Source organism: Ceratotherium simum, chromosome 29, assembly GCF_057802395.1.
Source record: "Ceratotherium simum simum isolate JZ-2026a chromosome 29, ASM5780239v1, whole genome shotgun sequence".
Taxonomy (NCBI): Eukaryota; Metazoa; Chordata; class Mammalia; order Perissodactyla; family Rhinocerotidae; genus Ceratotherium; species Ceratotherium simum.
This window is the reverse complement of record NC_141928.1, coordinates 37,543,886-37,569,088: the sequence shown is the minus strand read 5'-3', so window position 1 is coordinate 37,569,088 and position 25,203 is coordinate 37,543,886. Positions and strand designations below refer to the sequence as shown.

Below are 25,203 nucleotides of genomic sequence, written 5' to 3'. Positions count from 1 at the left end.
TGAATCATCCCTTTGTCCACCATATCCATGTTGTATACACTACCTGCCCGTTAGTCATTCAGTAGCCACCTTTGTTATCAGATCTACTGATCAGATCTACTGTCAAGGTATCACGGTGCTTGTGTTCATTCAAGTTACCCTTATTTTACTTAACAATGGCCCCAAAGTGCAAGAGTGGTGACGCTGGCAATTCGGATATGCCCAAGACCAGACCATAAAGTGCTTTCTTTAAGTGAAAAGGTGAAAGTTCTCGACTTAATAAAGAAACAAAAAGAATCATCAGCTGCGGCTGCTATGATCTATGGAAATTTTATTACAGTATATTGCTATAAATGCCCTATTATTAGTTGTTGTTAATCTCTTACTGTGCCTAATTTATAAATTAAACTTTATCACAGTTGTGCATTATAGGAAAAAACATACTATATATAGGGTTAGGTACTATTCGTGGTTTCAGGCATCCACTGGAGGTCTTGGAAAATAGGCCCTGTGGATAAGGGGGGACTACTGTGTGTGTACGGAAATTCTAAGAAAGAATAAAAAAATGGCTAAAGATCAAAAATATGGTAATGAAGAAATGCTTTTGACGGGCTCATTAATAGACTGGACATGCTGAGGAAAGAATCTCTGAGCTTAATGATTTCTCAAAAGGAGACAGTGAAAAACTAAAAACTGAAAAGCTGCAAAACCAAAAAGCTAAGACAAATAAAGACTGAAAAAAAAGCCAGAACAAAAGATCTAAGAACTGTGGGACAACTACAAAAGGTATAAATATATATAATGGGACAAAGGGGCAAAGGCAATAGAATGGAGCAGAGAGACACTTTTCAACAAACTGTGCTAGAAGAACTAGACATCCACGTGCAAAATACAAATCTAGACAAAGACCTTACACTCTTCACAAAAATCAACTCAAAATGGATCACAGATCTAAATATAAAATGCAAAATTATAAAACTCCTAGAAGATAACACAGGAGAAAACCTAGATGACCCTGTGTATGGTGATGAATTTTTAGATACAACACTAAAGGCACAATCCATGAAAGAAATGATTAGCTGAACTTCATTAAAATTAAAAACTTCTGCTCTGTGAAAGACAAAGTCAGGAGAGTAAGAAGACAAGCCACAGACTATGAGAAGATATTTGCAAAAGACAAATTATTTTGTCTGATAAAGGACTGTTATCCAAAATATATAAAGAACTCTTAAAACTCAACAGTAAGAAAACAAACCCAATGAAAAAGTGGACAAAAGGTCTTAAGAGACAGCTTATCAAAGAAGATATAAAGGTGGTGAATAAGCATATGAAAAGATGTTCAGGGCCGGCCTGTGGCTTGGCAGTTAAGTGCACACGCTCCGCTGCTGGTGGCCAGGGTTCAGATCCTGGGCGTGCACTGACGCACCACTTCTCCGGCCATGCTGAGGCCGTGTCCCACATACAGCAACTAGAAGGATGTGCAGTTATGACATACAACTATATACTGGGGCTTTGGGGGAAAATAAATAAATAAAATAAAATTATAAAAAAAAAAAAAAAAAGATGTTCAACATCATATGTCACTGGGGAACTGCAAATTAGAACAACAATAAGATACCATTATACATCTATTAGAATGGCCAAAATCTGGAACACTGGCAACACCAAATGCTGACAAGGATGTGGAGCAACAGCAACTCACATGCATTGCTGGTGAAAATGCAAAATGCTATACCACTTTGGGAGATTTTTTAGGGGTGTGAAACTATTCTGTATGATCCTACAATGGCAGATACATATCACTATATATTTGTACACAGAATGTACACCACCAAGAGTGAACTCTAATGTAAGCTATGGACTTTGGATGATAACAACGTATCAATGTAGGTTCTATGATGGTAACAAATGTACCACTGTGGTACCAGATGTTAAAAGTAGAGGAGGTTGTGGGGGGAGGGGGGGCGGGGGACAGGGAGTACCTGGGAATTCTCTGTACTTCCTGCTCAATTTTACTATAAACTAAAAGTGTTTTTTAAAAATAAAGTTTATTAATTTTTAAAAATGCTTGAAATAATTAAACAAATAGAAAATCACAGCAGAGAAATAAAAAGCATAAAAAAAGAAATGGAAATTCTAGAACTGAAATATACAATAGCTGAAATTTTTAAAAAATCACCGAATGGGCTAAACAGCAGTTTGGAGGTGATAGAAAAAAAGTCAGTGGGCACGAAGATAATTCAAGAGAAATTATTCAACCTGACAAACAGAAAAAGAAAAAACGATTTTAAAAAAACAGAGCAACATAACCTGCGGAACACAGCAAGAGGTCTAACACATGTTACTGAAGTCTCAGAATAACTGGGAGCAAAAAATGGAGCATAAACAAAGACTGAAGAAATAATGAATAAAACTTTCCCCAATGTAATAAATTTCAGTGATCTCTAACCAGAATAAATACAAAGAAAACTACAACCAGACACATCATATAGTCAAACTCCTAAAAAGTAAAAGTAAAAAGGAAATCTTGAAGGAAGCCAGAGAAAAATGACACATAACATACAGAAAACAATATAAATGACCATGGACTTATCAAAATGACAAAACACAATAGAAAGACATACGGCAAGCGCTAAAAGAAATAAAGTTGTTAAATGAGACTATTACATACAGCCAACATATCCTTTAAGAATGAAAGCAGGGGCCGGCCCCGTGGCTTAGCAGTTGAGTGCGCGTCCGCTCCGCTACTGGCGGCCCGGGTTCGGATCCTGGGTGCACACCAACGCACCGCTTCTCCGGCCATGCTGAGGCTGCGTTCCACATACAGCAACTAGAAGGATGTGCAACGATGACATACAACTATCTACTGGAGCTTTGGGGAGAAAAAGGAGGAGGACCGGCAATAGATGTTAGCTCAGAGCCGGTCTCCCTCAGCAAAAAGAGGAGGATTGGCATGGATGTTAGCTCAGGGCTGATCTTCCTCACCAAAAAAAAAAAGGAATGAAAGCAAACTTACTTTTCCAGCTATAATGGAGTAACAAGGACCACATATATACCATCCTACCCTAAACAAAAAGAAAACAACACACAACATATGAAACACACTTTCAGACACAGAATAACAGGCAGAACAGAATAGTGATCCTGGAAAGAAGGAAACAGATGAGGTGAATCTTAAAGTAGCCCAAAATTACTGCGTTGAAGTTTCCAGGCCAGAGTGGAGGGAGAGGTGGCCAAATCAGAGCCCATCTGTCCCACTGAGTTGAAGGGACAGACCACAGAGTTTCAGCAAATCAAAGTGGCTAGAATCTCCAGGGGAAAAATACCAGAAAGGAAGGGGCTACACAGAGAGAAAGCTCCACATCCCTGAAGAGTGGTTTCATCAAGTTTCTGGCTAAATACTAATCTACTCATGTGTGTGAGAAAACTACCCAAGGCCAAGGAAAGAACCCAATTATGTGCTATCTACAAGAAAAACACTTTAAAAATAACACATGTATAACATATACATATAGGTTAAAAATAAAAGATTGTAAAAAAGATGGCCTATCAATACAAATCAAACGAAAGCTGGTGTGGCTGGCTATGTTAATATCAGAAAAAATAGATTTCAGGACGAAGAACATTGCCAGGAGTAAAGAGAGACATTTAATAATGACAAAGGGGTCAATTCATCAAAACACAATAATCCTAAGAGCAGGGCTTCAAAATACATGAATTCTGAAAGGAAAAAAATCGACAAATTCACAATTGTATAGACGCAAAATTTCAACCCTCTTCTCTCAATAACTAAAACACTCCTCTCTTAATAACTAATAAAAAAGTAGATTAAAAAAACTGGTAAAGATTCAGAAGACTTGTATAACACTATCAAGCAAGTGCTGATATACTGACTTTTTACACTCTGCTCAGCAAAAGCAGAGTCTTTCAGTAAGGACTTGAAAAGAATGTACATGGATCATGAAGATAAACCTTTATTCTGGACTAAAGCAAATCTCAATACATTTTAAAGGAATTCAAATCATACAAGAGTTTTCTTTACCAGAGTGAAATTAAATTCACAAATATTTGAAGATTAAACAACACTTCTATATAACTCATTGGCTAAAGAAACAAAAAACACGGGAGAAATTAGGATATATTTTGAAGTGAATAAAAATGAAAAGATAACCTATGAAAACCAGGGAGATGACGTTAAAGCAGTTCTTAGAGGGAAATTTAAAGCATTAAATATTAATAGTAAAAAAAAAAAAAAGAAAATGGCCTCAAATCAATGATATGAACTTTCACCTTGAGATATTAGGAAAAGAACAAATTAAATCAGAGTGCTTCTTTGAAAAAATTTCAATAAAATGAGAAACGTCTAAACCAACTGATCAGAAAAAGAAGTATGAAGATGCTAATTACCATGGTCAGCAATGAAAGAGGAGACGTCACTATAGACCTTACACACGTTAAAAGTTTAATAAGGGGATGCTATGAACAAATTTATGACAAAAAATTCAACAACAAAATAGGCAAATTTGTTGAAAGACAAACTCCCAAAATTTAATCAAGAACAAAGAGATGAACTCAATTATTCCTATATCTATTAAAGAAATTGAATTCATGGTTAAAAACTTTCCTACAAAGAAAACTCCAGGGTCAGATGACTCACCTAGTAAATTCTACAAAATTCTACACAAATTTTTTAAGGATTGTACAGAATTCTACACAAATGCTTCCAGAAAATATAGAAGAGAAGGGGACACTTCCCAATTCATTTTACAAGGCCAGCATTGTCCTGATCCAAAACCAGAAAAACACATTAAATAAAATGAATGTTACAGCCAATAGCCCTCATAAACACAGATGCAAAAAATCTTTTTAAAATGTCAGTAAATTGATTCCAGAAACATATAAAGTGGATAATATATCATGAACAAGTGGAGTTTATCTCACAGGAATTCATGGATGGTTTAATCAATGCATTTCATCATTTTAACCATGACCTAAGTGATGTTTACAAAACCTTTAAAAAGAAAAACCACATGATCACTTCACCATACACAGAAAAAGCCTGTAAAAAATCCAGTGGCCATTCCCAATAAAAATCCTCAACAAATAAGAACAGAAAGGAACTACCTCAATCTGATAGAGGGCATCTATGAAAACTCTACAGCTAACCCCATAAGTATGAGAGTCCTTTCACTCTGAGATCAGGAAGAAAACAAGAATGCATGCTCTCACCACTTCTGTTCAATATTTTCTGGAGGTCCTGACCAGTACAATAAAGCAAAAAATAAATAAATGAATGAACGAATGACATTCAGATTGAAAAGGAAGAAGTAAAACTGTCTTTATTTGCATATGGCATGATAGTTTACACAGAAAATCCTAAAGAAACTGCAACAAAGCTACTAGAACTAACAACTGAGTTTAGCAAGACTGCAGGATAAAAGGCAATTAAACAAAATTCCATTTTAGTCTATATACTATCAACTAAAAATTATAAATTAGATTAAAAATACTACTTAAAATAGTATTAAAAAAACAAATATTTAGAGACAAATTTACCAATAAATGCTCGAGACAATGCAAACTGAAAACCTCAAAAAAAATGATGAAAGAAATTAAAGAAAACCTAAATAAATGGAGAGATATACCATGTCCATAGATCAGAAGATTATCACTAAGATATCAATTCTTCCCCAAATTAATGTAGAGATACAACAAAAACCAAATCAAAATCAGGAGTTTTTTTTTTTTAATTACCTAGGTAATTCTAAAATATAAATGGAAATGGAAAGTCAAAGCAAAACAGTATGAAAAAGTACAAAACTGGAAGAATTATCCTCCACAATTTCAAGTCTTAGTATAGTTATACTGATCAAGACAAAGTGAAACTGGCTTATGCGCTGACATGTAGATCAATTTCACACAGCAGAAAGTACAGAAATAGACCCCAACTTAGACAGTCAACGGATTTCGACAAAGGTGCCAAGGTAATTCAATACAGAACGGACCGTGTGTTTTCAAAATGGACAAAGACATGCAAATAAATCAACCTCAACTTTTTCCTCATAGTATATACAAAAATCATCTCAAAATGAATCATAAACTCAAATGTAAAACTGAATACTATAAAACCTCTAGGTGAAAACCTTTATGATTCTAGGTTAGGCAATATATATATGTATGTATGTATGCAAGTACATATTTTTTTAACATGGGACACAAAAATCATGTGTCATACAGGAAAAAACTGAGAAGTTATCAAAATTTAAAACTTTTGCCCTTTAAAAGACACTGTTAAGAAAATGAAAAGACAAGCCATAGATAGGGAGAAAATAACTGCAAAACAATCTGATGAAGTACTTTAACCAGATCTGTAAAAAATATTTACAATTCAATAAGATGACAAAGAACCCAATTTAAAAATGGATAAGAGATTTGAACAGACAATTCATCATAAGAATATATACACTTGTCAAATACGCACATTAAAAAAAAGTTCAACATCAATAGTCATTGGCAAAATCCAAATTATAATCACAATGAGATATCACTACACACCTAGTACTATGGCTAAAATTTAAAAATATGACAATACCCAGTGCTGACATGGCTACAGAGCAACTGCAACTTTCATTACCTTGCTCTGGGACAAGGGAATGCACGATGGTAGAACCAGCCTGGAAACAACGGGGCAATTGTTTTAGAAAGTTAGATATACACGTACCATATGAACAAGCAAACATACTCCCAGGTATTTACCCAAGAGAAATAAAAACATATGCCACTTAAAGATCTGTACACAAATGTTTAAAGCAGCTTTATGCATAATAGCCAAGACCAGGAAACAACCCAAATGTCCATCAACTGGTGAATGGATAAACAAACTACAGTGCAACCAATCAATGGAATACCACTCAGCAATAACATCCAACAATATGGCTGAATCTCAAAACTGTTATGCTAAGTAAAATAAGTTGGACACACAAGGCTACAAACTGTCTAATTCTCTACATGAGATTCTGCAAAAAGCAAAACTATCAGGACAGAAATCAGATTAGTGGCTGCCAGGGGATGGGGGTACAGGGAAAAGAATGACTATAAAGGGGCAGGAGGGTATTTTGGGGTGATAGAAATTTTCTTCATCTTGATTGTAGTGGCAGCCATAAAACGATACACATTTGTCAAAACTCATCAAACTGTCTAGATAAAAGAGTGAATTTTACAGTATGTAAATTGTACCTCAGTAAACATATCCAAAAAAAAAGGATAAAGACAAGATAAAGACCTTTTCAGATAAATGAAAACTAAGAGAATTCATCAGCAGCAGATCTACACCGCAAGAATGAAAAAACAAGTTCTTCAGGCCAAAGGGAAATGATACCAAGTGGATATTTCAGATTTTAAGAAAGCAATGAAGGACACTAGATATAGTAAACAAATAGGTGATTAGAAATATATATTTTTTCCTCCTAAGTTTTAAAAGATACATGTGACTACTTAAAGTAAAAATTGCAACATTTTATTCTGGGCTTTGTAGTGAAAACACATGTATTATATTATGACAACTACAGCATGACGGACTGAGGAGAAGGAATGAATAAACAGAACTATATGGCTGCACAAATCCATGCTCGGCTCAGAGTACTGTTTTCTCTAAAAAGAAACTAATTGTTGAATAGCTACCTGGATTACTTCATTTAATCAACCCCAAATCCCTTTGACAACAGTATTAACAGCCCTATTTGACAAATGAGGAAACTAAAGCTCAGTGAGGGTACACAGCTTGTCCAAGGTCACAGAGCCCAAAGCAGTAGGTCTGGGACTAGACCTGGGTCTATCTGACTCTGAAACTGATGATTTGTTCAAGATATCACCCTGCCCTTTCCAGTTATCCCCAGTGTTTTGGGGAATTCAATAAAAGCAAAGGCTTTACTACAAACAACTGTTTTGCATCTTTTATAAAACCTTGGCTGAAATAGTTGTCTATAATTAATACTACTCAGTGTTTCCTTCATAAGAATTCAATGACAAATTTTTTCTTAGATTTGAGTGCCAAAAAAAGTTACTTTCTTCATAAGAAATCATATTCAACCACTTGTTTGCTCATGCTCAACACTGTCATGAGTAGAAACACAGATCCATATGGTCCCTACTCTAAAGGAGTTTATAGACATAATACAATGTTTACATAAATAATCATGAAATAAGGTAAAGAGCAACGTGCTTCTCTTTAATTAAACAAAAAAACCATATAACTCATTATATTTCCCTTTGCTTTGGCTGCCAAAGCTGAGAACTAAATTTAATTTTAAGTACAATAATCATTTCACCTCAGGTTCCTAGAAGAGGGAAATGTATCTGATCTTTTATTCTACGACTTTACATTTAACGGTCCTACCTCATATATGCATCCTACCTCAATCTCAAATCCTTTTGTGGAAGCAGGCAGAACATACAATATAAACAAACAAGTAAAGAAGGTCTGGATTAATAATACAAACCGAATCCAATGTATGCAAACCTTTATCTTTACACCATACACCAGAAACATTCTGGGTTGGCTGGACGATCAAGTGAAGCAGTCTGTTAAAAGTACTCTAAAAACTGGAATTCTAGACACACTTGTGAATGGAAGTCCTATTTCTACTCTCTATTTTCTATAGATATTATACAAGCTCTTAAAACCCATACTGGATTTATACTTAGAATGCATAAGTTGGGAAAATGACAACTGAAAATGGGATATGGCTGGGTAAATGGTGTTTTCAAGGGCCAATGCGATGCAAATAATGTGAGTTTTCTATAGCTTCTTTGTTTCTATGGCTTTGGGGGGAGGTGGTGAAGAGCACTAGACTAACAAAAGTGGGGGCTTACAAGCACTACCATTACTCGGCCCTTTTCACATCCTTTGCATGGTAATTTACTAGTGTCTCTGCAATGATATCTGCCAAATCTTTAAGTGCCCTGCGATGCAGGCCATTGGGACCTGCTGATTTAAACACATTCAACTTTTTCAAGTAATGCTGGACTACTTCATTCTCCAGTCAGTTTTGGCTTTCCTCCCACTCATTCAGATTTTCTAGACAAAAAGTGATCTTACTATCTCAGAAGTTGTGTTTCTGATGAACATAAATAAAACAGTGGAGAAAGACTTTTAAATATATCTATTATTAGCTTTCCTCTTTAATAAAGGTCTAATATTTTTGTTTTCTTCTATTAGCAATATAACAGATCCTTAGTCATTCAACAGAGATCTGTTCTCCAGATATGGAAATCCAGAATATTATAATATGTTGATAATAAAGGGAGAAAGGAAGGGCACATATACATATTATCTTTCATCTGTTTTTCTGTTTGAACCTGTTCCTCCTACTTAAGTCAAGGACTGGCCAGGAAGCCACTGTACTACAAAAACAATATGATGCTATAAAGAGAACAATGGATAAAATTGTCCCTTTTACATCACTAACAAGCTAGAATAAGTCAACCATTTTTTCCACCCATAAAATGAAGAAATTAAGCTAGATCATCGCTAATACCTTCTTCAGTTAAAAAATGCAATGAATTCAAAACAAAAGTTACAAAAGAATGCAATGACACTCTTGCCCACCATAGCCCCTTCTAATAACTAATAAAGCTTGCCCCTCCTTCCACTGGCCTTCCTGTACATTCAAATAAAATTAAAATTCCTATTCACAATCTGATTAAGAGTAATTCACACAAGGTCTAAATGAGACTTAATATCATAGGATATTTGCATTTTTAAAAAGACCAGTTAAACCACATGCATTTGTTAATGAACACAATTTGGTGGTAGGTGCAGTCAAAGGGGGAGGAAAGAAAAGATATATATCTTAGAGCAGTGAGCCTCCCAGTGGTCCACTTTTGGTCTACTTCTCCTACCTTCTTGTTCCTCAACTACACTTCCAACCCCATTTTCCACAAAGCTTAATTTACAAAAACAGCTATAAACACCCTCCAATTTCTTCTTTGACCCTTTATTCTCTCCTTTCAATTTGCCTCGGGCTTCTATCCTCACCACTAAGGCTTCTAAGAGGTAAAACAGTCAGTACTGCAGGATTCATGATTAGCTGCACGTTAGCCATACCTTCCTCATCTTAGAGCCTTAATAAACACACATACAGTCACTGGAAGAATAATGGAAGGAGGAAGCACAGGTAGTGGGGAATGGGAATGATGGAGATTGTCAGGATTATTGCTTTTTTAAGATTGATTATGGAGAAGGAATACGGAAAAAAGAATGAAAAGTAATAAATGAAGGGGAAAGCACGGAATCAGCTCTAATTAAAGCAACAGAAAATATGGAAATGAAGTATAAAATGAGGATTACAGCTAAGAAGTTCTATGTTTTGTTTTTGGGTTTGCTTTTTTTTTTTTTTTTTTACTTTTTAAAAATGATATACAGTGAAGAATGGAAAAAGGAATAGAGTTAAGGATAATAAAGGCAGAAGTGAAAATGGAGAAGAAAACAGAGAGAGAAAAGATGATGAACAGAAAGTGGATTAGAAAAACAGAAAGCAGAAAAAGAGAGAGGATTAAGAATGGGAAACAAGAATAAGAGAATGTACGATCCAGCTGGAGAGAGAATAGAAAGGTTTTTATAATGGTGGCACACAAACAGGAAAGCAGAAATAGGAGCAGAGTGAAGCAAGAAAAAGAAATAGAGTAGAAACCAAGAATGAGAGAGATGAGCAAAGACAAGAATAAGAGAAATCAGAGCCAGCTGGGTGACAAACCAGCAGCATGCGTCTTTTTGTTTTGCTTTTTGTTTGTTCTTTTAAAGAGGAACAAACACGAAGTGGCGAGGGATCATGATAAAGAACAGCACCATCTGGGGCATGTTTTCACTGGCCTTTTAATGTACGGCAGGAAACAGAACCCCAAAAAAGAAAGCAAGTGGGGAGGCGGGAGTGAGGCAAATGTGACAGGAACAGGAAGCAATAGAAAATGAGCTTGGGGGTAGACAGCTAAAGGATACAGGTGCTAAGCAGGAAGTTTCAGACTACTCTAGCACATGGTAGGCAAAAGAAATTCACAAAGCGAGGAAAATAGGACAAATACACTGAGGGTTAATCATCAATTAATTCAATGTAAAAAACTTCACTGAACACAGGTTTCTGATGCTTCTTCTTTCACCTATCACCTATCCTATTTAATAACTCAAGCTCAGGTTTTACTCAATTCTTTCTCACTAATCTTTCAAATTTATTTCCTCTCTCCCTCTCCCCTGAAATACTGTGCTAGACACTGCAGCATATGCAAAGTTTGAGTGTGCTAGCTCTACCATCAGGAGCTCCCAAATGAACAGAGGAGGCAGATAAACACAAATTACTTAAAATATGCCTTTTGTGAGTACCCCAAGTGGAAGTACTGAACTGAACGCTTTCTCTCTTATGGCACCTAAAATTTCCTACCTTGTATAATAGTCATCTCTTTTAAACAATAAACTATAAGGATCAGGATTTTTCTTTTCTGACTAGTTTTTGTACTCAACTGAATCTAGCACAATGTCTTATACGTAATACGTGTTCAATAGTGGTGATTTCTAACTTGGAATGGGGGGAGCCTCATGGAGAAGACAATATTTGGCAAGATCTTAAAAAATTAGAAAGACTAAAATGGACAGACATGGGGTCACTCCACTGCAAAAAAGGAACATAAAGTAGGTTCAGGGGAGGAAATAACAGCAAGTCATTCTGTGACTGGGCAGTAGCCAAGAAAAAAGAGAAGATGAGAATGGCTAAGATGTAGACCAAACAAAGGAAGACAGAGACCACTAGGCTAATACACTGGGTTGGATATGAAATGCAATTACAGGTAAAACTTTTTTGAGACAATCAAATTTGTATTTTAGAAAGATTCCTCTTGCTGTAACACTACAGGAGAAAAGAAAATAAAATGATTCAATCTGAGGAAGACTCACCAAAAAAGTGATATTTGAGCTGGGTCTCATAGGCTGACTAGAAGCTCATTTGAATAAGGGCTCTTCGGGAAGATGAAATTAAATGAGAAATAGTATGATAACATAGACGGGTCCAACAGATTCTGAGAGGAGTGAGAGGTCCAGAGTGGCTGGAGAACAGAGTATCTAGAGGAAAGAGACATAAGACTTGAAAGACAGGCTAAGGCTATATTTTGAGGAATATTACAGTTTCTCATTTCTTTACAAATTTTATAATTTTCAGGGATCAAAAGCCCCCATATTGCCTACACAGAGTCATATCATCAAGTGATGGGTGATTCAACAATTATTCATGAAGACGATGTCAACATTCCTGCTCACATATTTAATGAGACACTGCCTAGAACAGATAAAGTCTCTACAACCCCACTTCAGAACATAACGGCTGCTATGCTAAAGAAGCAACTATTTCTAGCTATCACAGACCCAGATCTCACAGATCAGATTCCTGGAAGTTTTTTGAACAAAACAGTAAATCCAGAATAGTAGAATTGTTATTTTGACTTTGCAAACAAAGAGGACTACTGGGTGGGAAATAAAAGCCAGAACATTCATTTACAGGATGAATGGTTTTAAATTGTTAGAGCAAATCACATAGCACTGAATTCTTTGCGGTATTACACACTTAACGACAACTCTACATCTCTGAATTCATGATATCAGGAGGACTGGCATTTTTGTTTTATGAAAATGTTCACTGTGTCTTTCCTCCCTAACCACACTCCATCACTCATCACAAGTTAGCATCAAGTGCTTTAAATAACAACACTTTCAATAATGTGAACTCTGTTCTTGTTAAACTTTACTATAACTTCCTGTGTCTTTGACATATTCAAGAAGTGAAACTCACGCATAGCATGTTTATATTATTCCCTCCTTAGTGAAAGCTCACAGACAATGTCAGGTCTGGAGAGATAAGAGCTGCTTCCAGGACATGAATTCTCATGAGGATTAGGCAACCACCATCTGGGGCTCTAGAGTTTATCTGTAGCAGCTGCCTTCCAAGTATCACACTAGAAGGGGAAAAAAAAAGTCTAATTCTAAAGTGTTTAACAACTTGCTCTACCTTGGCTTTGATTATTGTTCTGGATTGCTTTTTTTCCTTCCTTATAAGAATGAAATACAACAGAGTGACCTCCTCTTAATAAAACACAACCAATTTAAAACAGTGTTATGTATTCAAATAACAAGTACATCATGCACTCAAATTTTCTTAACTAACATTACAATAAATAACAACATGAATTTTAATAGTTACTCAGTCATTTTAATAATTACCCAACAATTACCTAATATCATTATATAAAAACTTAAATTTTTCAAAAAACATAGATACTAAAAATTTTTAAATTTCTACTTAGACAAAAGGCTACAGATTTTGTTTTAACTGTTTAACAATATCGCAGATTAGTTTGGGAGGATTTTTTAATGTCCTTAAATGACTAAAATAAACATAACACTAAATTTTATTAAACAGAAAGTAAATATTTATAAATCAAATATTAATATAAAAAAACAGGGAACTAAAAAATGAACATGCTAGGGGAAAAGTTAATTTTAAATACTCAGTTTTAAATAGTAACCTGCTAAAATTGATTAATATATTTAACTTTTATAGTGCTAACATTGGTCATAATGAAAGAAAGAGCTAGATATTAAAGAAAAACAAAATAGGAAATGCGAAACAAAATATTTTCTATAAGGTATGAGTTCCACTCTAATAAGTCTCAAAATCATTGCACCACTAAAAATATGCCTATTTCTTAAAGTTAGGTTTCCTTTCAATTGACTATTCTTTTACCTGCTATAGAATCATAAGTTACATTTGTTCATTTGAACATCCTTTGGTAAAGGACTTATTAAATTAAGTAGACAATGTTATTGTTAGTCTCATCAGAGATCCGGCAAAGGGGCTGCATCTATAGAAAAAATTCCACTCTAATAAATAGCTTTGTAAAGAAGAATGGTTTGTTCTTTCACTGTTCAATCAAAATACATAACAAATCTATTTCTGTAGCGGATAGCGTGACCCACAGACACAAAAGGCAGAAGGTTTGGGTGTGCCAAAATCATAAAACTGGTGGATTACATGATTTCTGAGATTTCTTCCGTGTCCAAAAACCTACATATACTTACATCTCCAGGCCTGACACAAACATTCTAGTCCTGTTTCTTGAAGTACCTTCATAATTTCTTCACTTCAAATATTAACTCAAACTCAACACATCTAAAACTAAACTCACAATCTTATCTCTAAACTGGCTCTTCCCTCCAACTTCCGTATTTCTATCAGTGGTAGAATCATTTTAAAAATCACCCAAACTTGAGATCTCAAAAATCTTTTACTCCTCTCTTCATCAACCCTTTTACCATGTCATCAAGCCCTACTGACTCTTTTTTTTTAAATTTTTTGCTGAGGAAGATTCGCCCTGAGTTAACATCTATTGCCCATCTTCCTCTTTTTGTATGTGAGTCACCATGACAGCATGGCCACTGAGAGACGAGTAGTGTAGGTCCACACCCAGGAACCAAACATGAACCCAGGCCACTGAAGTGGAGCACGCCAAACTTAACCACTAGGCCACTGGGGCAGGCCCTATTGACTCTTATTTCATAATTATTTTGGCAATATTTTATTTACTTCCAATACTATCATTACCAACTTAGTGTAAGTCACCCCTCAAACTCCAGACTAAACTAATAGTTTAGTTATCTAATTCACAATACACATCACCACCCTTCTCCTGGTTTAAAATGCCATTCCTTTTCCTCCACATAGTCAAAATCTCTCTATACTGAATTCTCCAGGATTCAAACTCATTTGCCTCTTTCTCTATGCAACATTCCATATCTACCCCAGAATACAGTCATCTTGCCCCTTGCTGAACTGCTACATTACATACAAAACACACTGGTTTGCATGATCAGATCACAAATATTACTTCTTGGAGGTATTTTTGATATATCTAAAGGAGATGGGAATACAATTAAAAAAACATTGTATTTTTTCTACAGTGCCTATAGAAGCTTTTAAAATAACAGATATTTGTTGACTGAACTTTTAACAGAATCATTTAGGCATTTAGGTGTGCAATGTTGTGTGCTTTCTAAGGGCTTTGCCTTTATAAAAGATACCACAATCCAAGAAATCTGAGTTCTAGCTCTGCAATACCTAAGTGAGAGTAGGCAGTGACAATGATCCAACCACATACAAAGATATCCTTTGGATACAGAATCTGTATATATAATAACCGCTTGTAATATAATACTAGGTATTCTTTTATAAGTGGGATTCTTCTCTGAAATTCCTTGTATTAGTCAGAGATTCAATTTGTTACTCAAGCTGTGGATTTATAGGATTTACATACTTAAAACCAATTCCAGCATAATTTCACACAGAAGCCTTCCTGAAGTTAACCAGGACAATACTCAAAATAAATCTTCTCTTTGAGAAGAATAAACGCTCCATGAAAATAATGAATACATCATTTAAACTTAAAGCACGATGTCTGTGCAAATCCAAGCTCCACCCCAATTCTCCAAATGCCTCTAGTCTGCATTAATCTAACCCCACACACTCTCTATTACTTATTCAGATGTTTCCTGAGTACCATTACTCCAAATAATTCAGTTCCCTATACTAAATCCCCCGTTTTCACCCTGCTTGCTTCTCTACCTGATCCAAGATTCTTGCTCTTGAGTTGCAAGGCTCTTTCTATTTAACTCCACACTATCCTACTCACTTACTAAGTAGGCTCTAAATAGGACCTCTGTATTATCTGCAAAATCACAGTGGAATCAGGTACTCCAATCTGGGTTCTAACCATCATAAAATTTTCATTAATTGAGCCAGCAAAACAAGAGTAATGTTCCTCCATATATTTAAATGCCACTATGGTACAAGTGACAAATACTGATAGAGTAGCATTTGTCCAATTTTTAGATCCTGTCCTCAATAAATCCACATTCATATGAGAACTTATCAGATACTTAATTGAGTGGTATGGGCAAGTAAGTGCCAGAGGAGTTCAAAGAGCAGGATCCATGTCTGTGTCTGACAATGATTCTGAGAATCGTAAAGAAAAGCAGAAAGGGGCTAGGCATTTAATGCAATTCTTGCATTTTAAAGATGAGGAAAATGAGGTCACAAAGGTCACATACGAAAAGTTTCAATGGAGGAGAGGAGATTTCAGGTGGACTTTGATAGATCTGGACTGACTAGGAAGGAGGGAGAAAGAAATTCCTGAGCAGAGAAAAGCAAAAGGACAGAAGCAATGTGAGTAATAAACATTCATGGGAAGACAGAATTAATATCTATATGAAGCTACTGTGTGCAGGCACTGTGCTAAGTGCATTTCACAGGTTCTCATTCACTCCTAATAAATAACCTTTGTATTATTTTTTATAGCAGAGAAACTCTGAGGCTCATAGTATCAAAACTGAAACACAAACTTCCTGTGTATCTGAATCCAAAGCCCAATCCAAAACCCACACACTTTCTACACTCTTTTTAAACATAGTATATTTCTCCACCTATTTTTTATACAACACTCAGTATCTCTTTCATCTTTAAAACTTTCTTAAGCTGCCTTTGGCCCCTTAGAAAATAGTTTTGATTCTCATGCCTCATCACTATCCTTCTTCTAAAGTCAGGCTATCAAAAATAAATAGAAGCTATCAACCCAAGATACGTTAATTCTGATACTTACCACATAGATTTACAGGAAACTACTACTCTCTTTTTAAGAACAGATTGGTTTTATTATCACATTGTCATCTATTTACTGGGTTTGACTACCTAGCCAATACTGCTTCTATCAATACAAACTAAAATGTATCCTTAAACTGTCATAAATAAATACATGTCCTCCAGAAAAGCTGAAATCCAATATGACATGCCCAGGAAACACTTGGCACTGCAAGGTACTGAGTTACCTAGGTGCCTTCTTCAGATGAGTGCCTTCCATGAAACAACTCATCCACAGGGCCATCCTCAACAAAAAATGAGGTAGTTATCCTGTCCTATTCTTACCAGAAAAGCTGGGCATATACCTACCACAGAAAAAGAAGGGCACCTTAATATGAGTAAAAAAGAAGAGCAGCATGGGAGAGCAAGGAGGGAAGAACTGTTTTGAGTGGCTAGGGAGTCAGATATAGCTGTTGGCCTTTTATTTATACCGGTAATTTGCAAAATAGGCTTTGAAAACTAGACACTGCCTAAATGTACATTCTGTTCCTTGGTCTAAACCTAAGAAAACAAGATAAACGCATAATACGGATTCTAAAGTTTAGGCTGACCCTAGGAATATAGATGAACATTCTTAAATGTCATTTAGGAATATGTCTGATGACCTGATTCACAAATGGCTTGAAGTGCAGAAAGGATATCAAAAGGTTGAGTGAGACAAGATAGAAAGGAACATTCTGCACAGGGAGAAGAGCAGGAAGAAATGAAAAAACTGGAGAGCAAGAAAAATCTGGGGAAACAATGAGCGCTTTGGTTGATGAGGTAGAAATCGGAAAGTCTTGAATGCCAGTGTGAGGAAGAGGAAAAGCAGTAGTGTGTAAGATGTTTGTATCATGGAGAAACTGAGCAAGACGACTGTCAAGTTAATCCAACAACCCTTCCAACTGCTGTGTGCCAGGCATTTTGCTACATACCAAAGGAAAAAAGATTCTTGGCAATCCCTGTACTCAAGAATTCAAAATCTAGTGAGACTAACATGCATAATCACATTATGTAACTATCATAAAATTTGATACAATAGCAATATGAGCGAAGTGCTAAAGATTAATACAAAAATAATTATTTAGTGGGTAGGATTGGAAACCATCTCACAAAGGAGATACACTTGAGCCATGCCTTCAAAGATAAATACAATTTCCCCTGGCAGAGACAACAGGATAGTCAGAGAAGTAATTGGGGCCTGATATGGAAAGACCCAGTGAGACTGGAAGGGAGGAAACAGACACTAAGCTAACAGTAAATTATGCATTCTAAAAAAGAGAAAATGAGTAAGAGCCAACAATTCCATTCCTAGGTATACACTCAAGAGAATTAAAAAGAGAAACTTGCATACAAATATTCATAGCAGCATTATTGCTAATAGCCCAAAACTGAAAACAACTCAAACAACAGTCCATCAACTGATGTAAGGATAAACACAAGGTGGTATTCCCACACAATGAAACATTATTTAGCCATAAAAGGCATTAAGTTCTGATATGTGCTATAACATAGACAAACCTTGAAAACATAAGTGAAAGAACCAGTCACAAAGAACCACATATTGTATGATTCTATTTATATGAAATGTCCAGAATAGGTAAATCTATAGAGACAGAAAGTAGATAGTGGTTGCCTCGGGCTGAGAGTTTTGGAGCAAAATGGGGGAGTGATGCTAAATGGGCATGGATTCCTTTTTGGAGTGATGAAAATGTTTTAATATTAATTATGGTGATGGTTGCACAACTCTGTGAATAGCCTAAAAATTATTGAATTGTACGTTTTAAATGAGTGAATTATATGGTACATGAACTACAACTCAATAAACCCATTATTTAAAAAAAAAAAACAACTCTACTGCAGAGTGTAAAAGATTCAGTACCACTTCTCACATACATAGGGCTAATTCTTTCAGGGAAGCTTATAAAGAGGTTTGGAGATACGTTAAACTGCCTTAACTTCCTGCTTTGAAGGCTCGAGCTAAAACAAGAACTTGTTTCTTTTTCTGTCTTAGTATATACTCATCCATCTCAGTACAGTTCAACTCTGTACTAGGCATATAGTGACTGCTCAATAACTATCTGTTAATTGGTAGTGCATATACAATGTTATATGAAACAAGGGGAAAATCCAACAGTGTAAATTAACAAGCTATGATAAGCAGAAAATTTTAAGAAAAAGTTACCAGATTTTTCTTCAGGCTGCAAATCTTGGCAGACTACAGTACAGGTGCATATATGCAGGCAGCTTACATCAGTCGGGGAATTCCCTTTTACCCCATCATTTAAACTAACAATTTTTGAAAATGTTTTATATAACATGTAGGATAATTATTCTTCTGAGATGGAAATATGACTATCTAAAGACCCTTTCTTTGGCCTGCTAGAAGTCAAAATGCAGTAAATTTTTCTATTTTAAGAGAATAATTACAGTTGATAAAAGTAATTTTATTACAATGCCTGATTGACACAATACAAAAGTGTACTCATAAACAGAAATTTTTGACGTTGTAAGTCCTTTCTGAAGCCATCCCAATTATTACTTATTCAACCACTTTCTCTGTTAGAATATATTTTCCCAACTTAAAGATCCTGATTTTCCTTTTTTTTTTTAATTTGGGTAATACAAAGATGTAGCTTTCAATTCATGGTTAAACATAAGAACTGAGACTTGAAAAACAATTTCACTTTCATTGAAATCAATTCAATGGCTCATTATTCAAAAGCATACGCTCATCAATACAAATAAACTTTCATTTCCAAAAGTTTCTATTTGAAGCTAAAATCCTAAAACAGCCCCAAGTTGCACCACAATTCAGGCGCTAAGGAAAAGCTAACTAATGCTTCCCATGACTAAATGGATTAATTCTTTAGCCCAAACACAATTACTGTTCTCCACACTGTTCTATTGAACATCTAAATAAGCATCCCAAAGCTTATTTCATTCAAAGAAAAGATCCGGACCAAAGAATAATCCCAAGGTATGAAGTTTACATTTTGTGTAAAGTTTTTTAAAAAAGGGAAAAATCTATAAGTGGTAATCAGGAAAAGAAATGAGTCATTTCAGACAGGTGTAGGGGATGACATCTATTGACTAATAAATATCTTTGTTGAAGGAGTGCTGTGCAGATTCCAGTAGGTGTCTTTTTCTCAAACCAACTAATTTTTCTTATTTAGTTCCTGAATCCAGACTTTTCCATAGCTGACACACACATTATCAGTGAAAAGAACAATTCTTTGAGAAATAGCCTGTTACAAGGAAAGAGATATACATTTCATCTGATTGTTCCTTTTCTTGTTTTAAAATTTTTCAACTTCGGGGCCGGCCCGGTGGCGCAAGCGGTTAAGTGCGCGCGCTCCGCTGCGGCGGCCCGGGGTTCGCTGGTTCGGATCCCGGGCGCGCACCGACGCACTGCTTGGCAAGCCATGCTGTGGCGGCGTCCCATATAAAGTGGAGGAAGATGGGCACAGACGTTAGCCCAGGGCCGTCTTCCTCAGCAAAAAAAAGAGGAGGATTGGCGGATGTTAGCACAGGGCTGATCTCCTCACAAAAAAAAAAAAAATTTTTTTCAACTTCAACTATGTATGAAGAGTGCTCTCTTATGGCCATGCTTACTAAACATTTTATTCTCCAATATATTTTTAAATTTCAAAAATGCACACCTGATCTAGTGGCGGGGTCAAGAAATGGGGAGTGAGAAAAATGGGCACACATAGCTGTATTCAAATAATGCACTATGACTCAAGGGGTAAAATGAAAGAAAACAAATAATAGTTACTAACTGCAAATCAGGATTCTCTGACAATGACAAGTCATCTGATTATAGGATGGACTGCCTTTTTAATACAAAACTTGCTGTTACTGAGATGTTTACACAGAGGCTAGGTGACTGTGTCCACAGTGTTGGAGAAAGAAAATTTGTTATGAAGGAGTCTGGACTAGATAACCTGTAAGGTTTCTTCTTTTGAAGCGGGGGGTGGGACGGGGGTAGGGTTTCTTCTGACCCTTAAGACTGGTCCTTCACTCTCTACTTCTTTATCTAAAGTTGTGAAATTATAGCTGTATTTCTCCCTGCTTCACATCCCTTGGGAGACCTCTATTGTCAAATTACTGTTGCAACGTCAGTTGCTAAGAAGAGAATTTTTAGCTCTTTATAACACTTCTGCATTTAACTAAAGGATTATTTACTGTGAGGTGGTTTTCTACAGCTCTGCCCCAAAGGACTTTCACAAACAATGCAAATGTATCTTCATAAGATCAAGCTCTTCAGCTTTGGTCTCCTAATGAAGGCTGAATTGAGGGCAGAGCTTTCTTGCATTGTTGGAAACTACACTGCTGCAAGAGGGCAGGTGAAGTGATCTGTATAACTTTTATGTCACGGAGTTTTCAGCTTTTCTTCCATAGGGGAAAAAATGAAAATAAAATGTTAAATTCCTACCCAGTTTTGATTGGTGTTTGGGTTCGTCAACAGGGCGTTAGCCTGAATCTCACCTGTAGCAATTGCAGGTATAATCTAATTAATTTAAATGGTTATTAATACCCTTTGGAATTCTAATTAGCCAGGGGACAGCTGAGGGAGACAGCATTTGGTGTGGAGGGGGATTATTTTCCCAATCAGTTTAAACTCTCAGAGCAGTGCCCCAATATAATTCCTACCCACCATTTTAGCAGTAGCACTGGGGAGGGTGGAGAGGAGACTGAATAAATATAGTAATGAAAACACACAGAAAGGACAGAAAAGGAAAGAAAGGTAAGGAGAAACAGAAGAAAAATGGAAGAGAGAAGAGAAAAAAATTAATATACTTTTGAAAAAACGCACTGGTGATAAAAAAAGCAAAACCTAATGCACTTCTAATAAGTACAACAAACAAAAAGGAAACTTGCAAGAAAATAGCTGTTAGATACTTGGACTGGAATCTTACTTAATGACAAATCAGAAAGACATAAAAATAAGATAAAATTACTTTTTACATAAGAAAAGATTTATTTATCCAGCTTATCTGAAAAAGCAAAAATCCTAATGGCTTCCAGTGCCCAAAATATTTTTCTAAATTCACACATTTAATGTACACATAAATAGGTTAGTTCCCAGTTCCCTCATGTGGGTTCTAACACGTGTACTCTTAAACAAATGAGGCATGAAATCAGAGTAAGGGGAAACCCATACCCCAGACCTAAAATTGCTTCACTTCTTCTGAACTTTTTGGTGATTTCTGACATATATCAGGAGTTCCAATCCCAGATAAATGACAGATAAGCACACACTACCCTGTCTTTCCCACTGAATGCAGGCACAAGACCTGGAGAGAATGCATAAAGCAGCTATTTAAGAACTCTGAAGACCAAACATGAGCAGGCAGATAGCAGTAGATCAGAATTCAAATTACCGCCAAACTGGTAGTGAGTTTACCATTTTTCCCCCTTTGGTATCCTCTGGCCTAGACTCAACACAGTGGAAATCTATAAGGAGGCACTTGGGCAGAGGGAACTCCAGGCCAAGTCCTCTACTTGCAGCTTAAGGAGCAGAAAAGGAATCTCCTAACGCTCAGAGTAGAGGTAATTCCCCAGGTTTGTGTTCTTTTCAACATTCTCTTATACCCCGGCCCCCAAGCAATTCTGTGATGGTAGTGGAGGCAGCGACAGCAGCAGCAATGGGGCCCACAGTCTAAACTCTGAGGGAGGAAACCTCTCTCTTTAAAAGGATGGCATGGACTCCTGTTGCTTACTTTTTTCTCTGTCTTCCTGCTGCTTGGCCCCAGATGCAGGCACAGTTTCGAGAAGCATGCAACAGAAGGGAGTAACTAAAGCCTCAATTCCATGGCTGGAGGACCAAAGACGGGAGGTCCAGGTAACCAAAAAGTACCAGGGAGATTGTAAAGAGAGAGAAGCTCAGGAAAGCAACCCCATAAAGTTGTTTATGAACTTCTGGGATCACTCCTAAGCTGTGTACGCATGCAGCTGATGCTAAAATAGCATACCATAGACTTTGAGAACTGAACTACGGGACAGACAACCACCCAGTTTCCACAGTGGCCACTAATTGGCACACACGCAGGACAGATCCAAATAGTGCTGCAACGGTTTTATAAAAGGAATTGATATTGGAATCACAACCCACAGGAGGCTAGTTAGAACCCGCAGCCTGAACCCAATCAGGCTGATTGCCTACTAAAACAAAAATATCAACATTCCCCGCAGGATTTAAGCAAGATGTAGGGCCGGCCCCGTGGCTTAGCGTTTAAGTGCGCGTGTTCCACTGCTGGTAGCCCGGGTTTGGATCCCGGGTGCGCACCGACACACTGCTTCTCTGGCCATGCTGAGGCCACGTCCCACATACAGCGGCTAGAAGGATGTGCAGCTATGACATACAACTATCTACTGGGGCTTTGGGGGGAAAAATAAATAAATAAAATTATAAACAAGATGTAGTCTCATAATGTAATACTTAAACTGTCCAGGATACAGTCCAAAATAATCTGACATATAAAGAACCAGGAAAACTTCAACTTACAAGAAAAGACAATTAACAGATGCCAACACAGAAGTAAGACAGATGATGGATTTATCTGACAAAGACTTTAAAAAGAAGCTACTCTGGGGGCCAGCCCCGGTTGCGTATTGGTTAAGTTCACGTGCTCTGCTTTGGCGGCCCTGGGCTTGCAGGTTCGGATTCTGGGCACAGACCTATGCATCGTTTATCAAGCCATGCTGTGGCAGGCGTCCCCCATATGAAGTAGAGGAAGACAGGTACGTGTGTTAGCCCCAAGGCCAATATTCCTCAGCAAAAAGAGGAGGATTCGCAACAGATGTTAGCTCAGGGCTAATCTTCCTCACCAAAAAAAAAAAAAAAAAAAAAGCAGCGACTATGAAAATGTTCCAACAAGTAAGTGCAAATACTCTTAGGATGAATAAAAAGATGGACAATCTCTTCAAAGAAATACAAGATATAAAGAAGAAGCGGGCCGGCCCCATGGCTTGGCGGTTGGGTGTGCGCGCTCTGCTGCTGGTGGCCCGGGTTTGGATCCCGGGCGCACGCCGATGCGCCGCGTCTCCGGCCGTGCTGGGGCCGCGTCCCGCGTGCAGCAACTGGAAGGATGTGCAACTACGGCATGCAGCTGTCTACTGGGGCTTTGGGGGGAAAAATAAATAAATAAAAATTAAAAAAAAAAAAAAAGAAGAAGCAAAAGGAAAATTTAGAAACTGAAAAATACAATAACCAAAACAAAAATCCCATTGGACAGGCTCAATCGTTGAATGCATATGATAGAGAAAACAATCAGTGACCTTGAAGATAGATTAATAGAGAACATCCATTCTGAACAGAGAGAAAAAAAGATGCTAAAGGAAAAAAAAAAAAGAACAAAACCTCAGGGACAATAACAAGAGATCGAATATTCATTTCGCTGGAGTCCAAGAAGGAAAAGAGAGATTGGTACAGAAAGAAAAAGTATTTGAGGAAATAATGGCTGAAAACAAAATTTCAGCTTTACATGCATTACTTATAGGGGAACAAAATTGGAATAACTAAGAATTTCTCATCAGAAACCAGAGGCCAGAAGAAAGTGAAATAACTTTTTTTTTTTTTGGTGAGGAAGATTAGCCCTGAGCTAACATCCGTTGCCAATCCTCCTCTTTTTGCTGAGGAAGATTGGCCCTGGGCTAACATCCATGCCCATCTTCCTCTACTTTATATGTGGGATGCCTGCCACAGCATGGCTTGATAAGTGGTCTGTAGGTCCGCACCCAGGATCCGAACCCATGAGCTCTGGGCTGCCAAAGCGGAGCATGCAAACTTAACCACTATGCCACTGGGCCAGCCCCAGAATGCTACGTTCAGGGAAAATATCCTTAGGAGTGAAGGTGAAATAAAGATATTCTCAGATGAAGGAAAACTAAGAGAATTCATTGCCAGCAGATCTGCTCTAAAAGAACTGCTACAGAAAGTTCTTCAGAGAGAAGAACTATGACACCAGAATGAAACTTGGAACATTAGGAGTGAGATGCACAACAGAAATGGTAATAGTCCTTCTCCTCAACCACTATGCCACTAGGCCAGCCCCAAGATCTTTATATGTTTGAAAACAGAAAGTAAAAGGTATAACAATGTCCAATGGGGTTTTCAATGTATTTAGATATAACATATAAAACAAAAAAATATATATCAAACCACCCTCAACTGAAAATAGGGAAAAAACATTGTAAAACTATCATTTGCATCTTTTAAAGAAGGGCAACTGTGTGAAAAATCTCATTTCCACAGATCTTTAACAGCAGAGCCATTTTCCTCATTTCTCTCCATTCATCCTCTTTTCTCCCAAAGAGGAAACAATGACATCAAACAGCTTGTAAGTACCTACTTGTGCATGATGTGCATGATACTGTCAAGACCACATGCTGAAAAGACAGATTCTTTGCCCTTTTAGGAGCTTACAATCTAACCCATTCAAATCCAACATAAAAGAAATTATGCACAATAGAATTAAAACAAACAAAAAAACAACAAGCAATGATTTAAAGG

The 25,203-nt window shown here is 36.7% G+C and overlaps 1 protein-coding gene across 6 annotated transcripts in view; it reads right to left on the bottom strand.

Annotated features, from left to right (window-relative positions):
- Positions 1-25,203, bottom strand: part of ZCCHC7 (zinc finger CCHC-type containing 7) — a 244,601-nt gene that overhangs the window by 156,191 nt on the left and 63,207 nt on the right. The gene's annotated exons all lie outside the window — the stretch shown is intronic.